Raw genomic sequence first — 6,826 nt, forward strand, 5'->3', positions numbered from 1 at the left:
CTTAAATAGCGAATGGAGGACGCTTTTCCCGTGATTCATTTTCATGCCAGCCAGGTAGGCTATACTCCTGTTGTAAATATAAGCAATGTGCTTAATATAAGGAAAGTTGAGAAATAAATATAGTAGGCCTAGCCTATAGAAAGCTGATGGGATCCTCATCTTTTTAGTAGAGGCCATCAAAACTCTTGTTTTCTCACGCAATTGCTCATGGGCTCTCATGAAGTGTTTGGTTAGATTTTCGATTACATTTGCATTGATGTCAGAGTGATTAGAGGGACAATAGAGTGCTGAGTACCAGGCACTTAGCAAGTTTGGTAGGCTACTAATGACCAGCAGCAGCATCAGAGCTTGGAGAAGCCTAGTTACCGTGACTAAATGGTCACATGGAATTTGACTGCCTTCATGACTCGTGATGCTTCTAGGCAGAGTTGCAAAGAAAAAGCCATATCTCAGACTGGCCAATAAAAACAAAAGATTAAGATGGGCAGTCTGAGATATGGCTTTTTCTTTGCAACTCTGCCTAGACGGTCAGCATCCCGGAGTCGCCTCTTCACTGTTGACGTTGAGACTGGTGTTTTGCGGGTACTATTTAATGAAGCTGCCAGTTGAGGACATGTGAGGCGCCTGTTTCTCAAACTAGACACTCTAATGTATTTGTCCTCTTGCTCAGTTGTGCACCGGGGCTTCCCACTCCTATTCTGGTTAGAGACAGTTTGCACTGTTCTGTGAAGGGAATAGGACACAGCATTGTACGAGATCTTCAATTTCTTGGCAATTTCTCGCATGGAATAGCCTTCATTTCTCAGAACAAGAATAGACTAACGAGTTTCAGAAGAAAGTTCTTTGTTTCTGGCCATTTTGAGCCTGTAATCCAACCCACAATTGCTGATGCTCCAGATACTCAACTAGACTCAAGAAGGCCCGTTTTATTGCTTCTTTAATCAGCACAACAGTTTTCAGCTGTGCTAACATAATTGCAAAAGGGTTTTCTAATGATCAATTAGCCTTTTAAAATGATAAACTTGGATTAGCAAACACAACGTGCCATTGGAACACAGGACTGATGGTTGCTGATAATGGGCCTCTATACGCCTATGTAGATATTCCATAAAAAATCAGCAGTTTCCAGCTACAATAGCCATTTACAACATTAATAATGTCTACACTGTATTTCTGATTAACTTGATGTTATTTTAATGGACAAGAAAATTGCTTTTCTTTCGAAAACAAGGACATTTCTATGTGACCCCAAAACTTTTGAACGGTAGTGTATCTCACCGGAGAACGCATCCGAGCCAAACAGCTCCCCTCTGTCTCTGTATGTGTAGGCCATCTATCATCATGCCATCATCTCATCTATCTGATGCTGTCTGTAGTATTGAATGCAAGGGAAGCGAGCATCTGGCCTCCCTTGATAAAAAAAGTAGAAAATAATAGCCAATCAGCATTGAGGTACACTGACTGAGCTCAGCTGTGACTGGTCCTGGTGCACCAAGGGAAGCCATCTTGGATTTGGCTTCACTCCTATCACAGAGAAATACGTCATCGATAGAAACAACTTGAATTGCTGCATCTCGTTGTGTTGTTGTCCTCCGGTGGCTAGCTAGCTAGCTAAAATTGCCCCTTTCCTAAATTAGCCATGGATGGAGATAGGGATTTGGACTTGTGGTTTTACTTAATTCTCCGTACTACAGAGGGAGGGGCTACAGAGGGAGGGGCTACAGAAGGAGGAGCTACAGAGGGAGGGGCTACAGAGGGAGGGGCTACAGAGGGAGGAGCTACAGAGGGAGGGGCTACAGAGGGAGGGGCTACAGAGGGAGGAGCTACAGAGGGAGGGGCTACAGAGGGAGGGGCTACAGAGGGAGGAGCTACAGAGGGAGGGGCTATAAAGGGAGGAGCTACAGAGGGAGGAGCCACAGAACAACTGGAGCCTACCACAACCCTCACTATCACACCCTCACGTCCCCTCATCGGCAGTACCACGGCTTCTCACGGTGAACCTCCGGAACTACAACATACAGACGCTCACCAACATCCACAACATCACCCCTGCCCAGACCCACTTGCTCACACCCCCATCAGCTGCCCCCGCATCACTCTCCACCACATGGCCTCAAACTGCACCATTTTGTTTCTCTCTGTCGCCCACGCACCTTCAACTTTTAGATAATAAAGCATTTGAAATTTCCATTGTGTTAACAATTTTTTTTTTGTTGGTTGATTTCCAGTTTTAAGTATTTGTTTATTTTCAAGATGACTGACTAGAAAAGTATTGTCCAATCTATCAGGTAACTCACAGCACCCTCATGTGCCATGTCTTGAAATATGCTATTCCCTGACATGTCAGTCAGAAAGCTATGCTGCCCAACAACAGAAAGTGCCTTGAAAAGTCTGTCAAGGAACAAATTAAAATATGGCCAAACATATTATTATTTCCACAGGTACTAATGATGTGATGGCTATGAAAGGACATGTAGCTCCTACAATGCATCAAGTGGCAGCCTGAGCTGCAGAGAGATCAAAATCCCTATGTCCACCCTGTTGCCACGTGGAGATGTGCCCTTCCACATTATTCAGAGCGACAACGCCAAGCTGTCTAGAGACTGTGCTCTCTTAGACCATTTTTACCTAGCGAACCACCGTGTCATTCACCCCCAGCTGATGTACCAACTAGTACACTTGAACAAACAGGGTGTCAAGGTGTTGGCTAGGAAACTGAAAGACACTGCACTGGGACAAAGAAAAAACTAAAATGAGAGGAACTCTGTCATACATCCTCCAAGATCACTACCAAAATCAAATCAAATCAAATGTAATGGTCACATACACATATTTAGCAGATGTTATTGCGGGTGTAGCGAAATGCTTGTGTTTCTAGCTCCAACAGTTCAGTAATACCTAGCTAAATGCTTGTGTTTCTAGCTCCAACAGTGCAGTAATACCTAGCTAAATGCTTGTGTTTCTAGCTCCAACAGTGCAGTGATACCTAGCTAAATGCTTGTGTTTCTAGCTCCAACAGTACAGTAATACCTAGCTAAATGCTTGTGTTCCTAGCTCCAACAGTGCAGTAATACCTAGCTAAATGCTTGTGTTTCTAGCTCCAACAGTACAGTAATACCTAGCTAAATGCTTGTGTTTCTAGCTCCAACAGTACAGTAATACCTAGCTAAATGCTTGTGTTTCTAGCTCCAACAGTGCAGTAATACCTAGCTAAATGCTTGTGTTTCTAGCTCCAACAGTACAGTAATACCTAGCTAAATGCTTGTGTTTCTAGCTCCAACAGTGCAGTAATACCTAGCTAAATGCTTGTGTTTCTAGCTCCAACAGTACAGTAATACCTAGCTAAATGCTTGTGTTCCTAGCTCCAACAGTGCAGTGATACCTAGCTAAATGCTTGTGTTTCTAGCTCCAACAGTGCAGTAATACCTAGCTAAATGCTTGTGTTCCCAGCTCCAACAGTGCAGTAATACCTATCTAAATGCGTGTGTTTCTAGCTCCAACAGTGCAGTTGTATCTAACAATTTCACAACAATACACACACATCTAAAAGTAAAAGAATGGGGTCCCTTCCAGATGACCAGCACCACCATGCACCATCAGGTCCCATCCAGAGAGACCTGCACCACCCTAAACCTTCAGGTCCCACCCAGAGGACCAACACCACTCTGCACCTTCAGGCCCCGTCCAGAGAGACCTGCACCACCCTACACCATCAGGTCCCACCCAGAGAGACCTGCACCACCCTACACCATCAGGTCCCACCCAGAGAGACATGCACCACCCTACACCATCAGGTCCCACCCAGAGAGACCTGCACCACCCTACACCATCAGGTCCCACCCAGAGAGACCTGCACCACCCTGCACCTTCAGGTCCCTTCCAGAGGACCAACACCACCTACAGAGAGGCCAGCACCACCCTACACCTTCAGGTCCCACCCAGAGAGACCAACACCACCCTACACCATCAGGTCCCACCCAGAGAGACCTTCACCACCCTACACCATCAGGTCCCACCGAGAGACATGCACCACCCTACACCATCAGGTCCCACCCAGAGAGACCAACACCACCCTACACTGTCAGGTCCCATCCAGAGAGGCCAACACCACCCTACACCTTCAGGTCCCATCCAGAGGACCAACACCACCCTACACCTTCAGGTCCCTTCCAGAGGACCAACACCACCCTGCACCTTTAGGTCCCACCCAGAGAGACCTGCACCACCCTACACCATCAGGTCCCACCCAGAGAGACCTGCACCACCCTACACCTTCAGGTCCCACCCAGAGAGACCTGCACCACGCTACACCTTCAGGTCCCACCCAGAGAGACCTGCACCACCCTACACCTTCAGGTCCCACCCAGAGAGACCTGCACCACGCTACACCTTCAGGTCCCACCCAGAGAGACCTGCACCACCCTACACCATCGGGCCTCTTCCAGAGAGACCAGCTCCAACCCTACACCATCAGGCCTCTTCCTGAGTGGACAGCACGCCCCCAACCCACTACCCCCCATGCTAACAGGACAACACCCCAATCAGATGAGACCAACAGTTCAACAAGACAGCTATGCAGAAGTGGCACGAAGAATGAAGCATTCTGCTGCAGCCGAGCTAAACCAGATAAGGCTGAACATAATCTGCTCAAAAATCCATTAATTCCATCTTTGTTATTATCAGAAATATAATTATTGGAAATACAACAATATGAGAACAATACAATATGAGTTCAGCTTTCTATAAGCTACCCAGGAAAGGGTTAACATTAGCTTATATAATTATATGTAGCCTCAGAAACAAAGTTAATGAGATTACTAATTTGCTAATTTTAGATAGTGTGAAAATATTAGCAATTTCTGAGACTCACTTAGACAGCACCTTTGATTATACAGTAGTAAGAAAATAAGGATATAACATCTATAGAAAAGACAGGAATGTCTACGGGGGTGGTGTTGCTGTATATATTCAGAGCCATATTCCTGTAAAGCTCAGAGAGGATCTTAAGACAAATGAAATAGAAGTGCTGTGGTTGTTTCACAACAGTCCAGCCATCCATCCAACACCTTAAGAACACAAGTTAAGGTGGGCCTCATCAACGTTTACTACCCACTTCCAAGTCACCGCGGCTCCATGACAGAGGCATCATAGACTGTGGTCCTTCTACAACAGAAATGTGTATATTAAGCAGACAGCTGTGTGTGTGTGAGAGAGAGGTGTGTGTGTGTGTGAGAGAGAGGTGTGTGTGTGTGAGCCTCTCCCCCCTCTCTCCCCCATTCTCTCCCTCCTCCTTCTCCTGTCAGTAATTTGTTGCTAATCAGCTGTCAACCCGGCAGTGATGATGAGGTGATCATCTCGGCAGACGAAGGTAATGGCCTTAAAAGTCACAGAGTCAATGTCAATGGGATCACTCGGATTCAATCACCTCCCCCAGCTCCCTACCCGTCTCGGCCCGCCGCTGAAGGATGGCCCCCCGCTGACATTACCACTCACTTTGAGCAGAAGCATCTGGGCCCTAGTAAATAACCATCAGTAGCTGGGTCCAGCCGACAGGTCATTAGCCCTGAGAAAAATAAATATCTCCCCTCTCACGTCTCCCCCTCATCTCCTTCTCATGAAGGCTGCAAGTCATTTACCACAGCCTAGGACATTTCACCCTAGATTAAGTATGATGGGCCAATATCAGTCAGTGATGGGGGGGGGGATGTGTTGGTATGGGGGTTAACATTTGAGATATCCCCCCCCCCCCACCACCACCACCTTTAAGAGGGGGATGTGTTGGTATAGAGGTTAACATCTGAGAGACCCCACCTTTAAGAGGGGGATGTGTTGGTATAGAGGTTAACATCTGAGAGACCCTACCTTTAAGAGGGGGATGTGTTGGTATAGAGGTTAACATCTGAGAGAACCCACCTTCAAGAGGGGGATGTGTTGGTATAGAGGTTAACATCTGAGAGACCCTACCTTTAAGAGGGGGATGTGTTGGTATAGAGGTTAACATCTGAGAGACCCTACCTTTAAGAGGGGGATGTGTTGGTATAAAGGTTAACATCTGAGAGACCCTACCTTTAAGAGGGGGATGTGTTGGTATAGAGGTTAACATCTGAGAGAACCCACCTTTAAGAGGGGGATGTGTTGGTATAGAGGTTAACATCTGAGAGAACCCACCTTTAAACCCGCAAACCCCCCACCATGAGGCCATCTTTCCCCGGCGCTCCTGTGTGTGTGTGTGTGTGTGTGTGTGTGTGTGTGTGTGTGTGTGTGTGTGTCAAATAAAATAAAATAAAATAGTATTTATCACATGCTTCGTAAACAACAGGTGTAGACTAACAGTGAAATGTTTACTTACGGGCCCTTCCCAACAATGTAGAAAAATATATACAAAATAATAACATGAGGAATAAATACACAATGAGTAAAGATAACTTGGCTATATACACAGGGTACTAGTACCGGGTCGAAGTGCAGGGGGACCAGGTAATTGAAGTAGATATGTACAGTGCCATCGGAAAGTATTCAGACCCCTTGACTTTTTCCACATTTTGTTACATTACAGCCTTATTCTAAAATTGATTAAAATAAATAAAAATCCTCAGCAGTATACACACAATACCCCATAATGACAAAGTGAAAACAGGTTTTTAGAAATGTTTGCAAATTTACTAAAAATAAAAATAACAGAAATACCTTATTTACATAGTATTCAGACCCTTTGCCATGACACTCGAAATTGAGCTCAAGTGCATCCTGTTTCCATTGATCATCCTTGAGATGTTTGTACAACTTGATTGGAGTCCACCTGTGGAAAATTCAATTGATTGGACAT

Source organism: Coregonus lavaretus (genome assembly GCF_964263955.1).
Source record: "Coregonus lavaretus genome assembly, chromosome: 14".
NCBI classification, from domain to species: Eukaryota; Metazoa; Chordata; class Actinopteri; order Salmoniformes; family Salmonidae; genus Coregonus; species Coregonus lavaretus.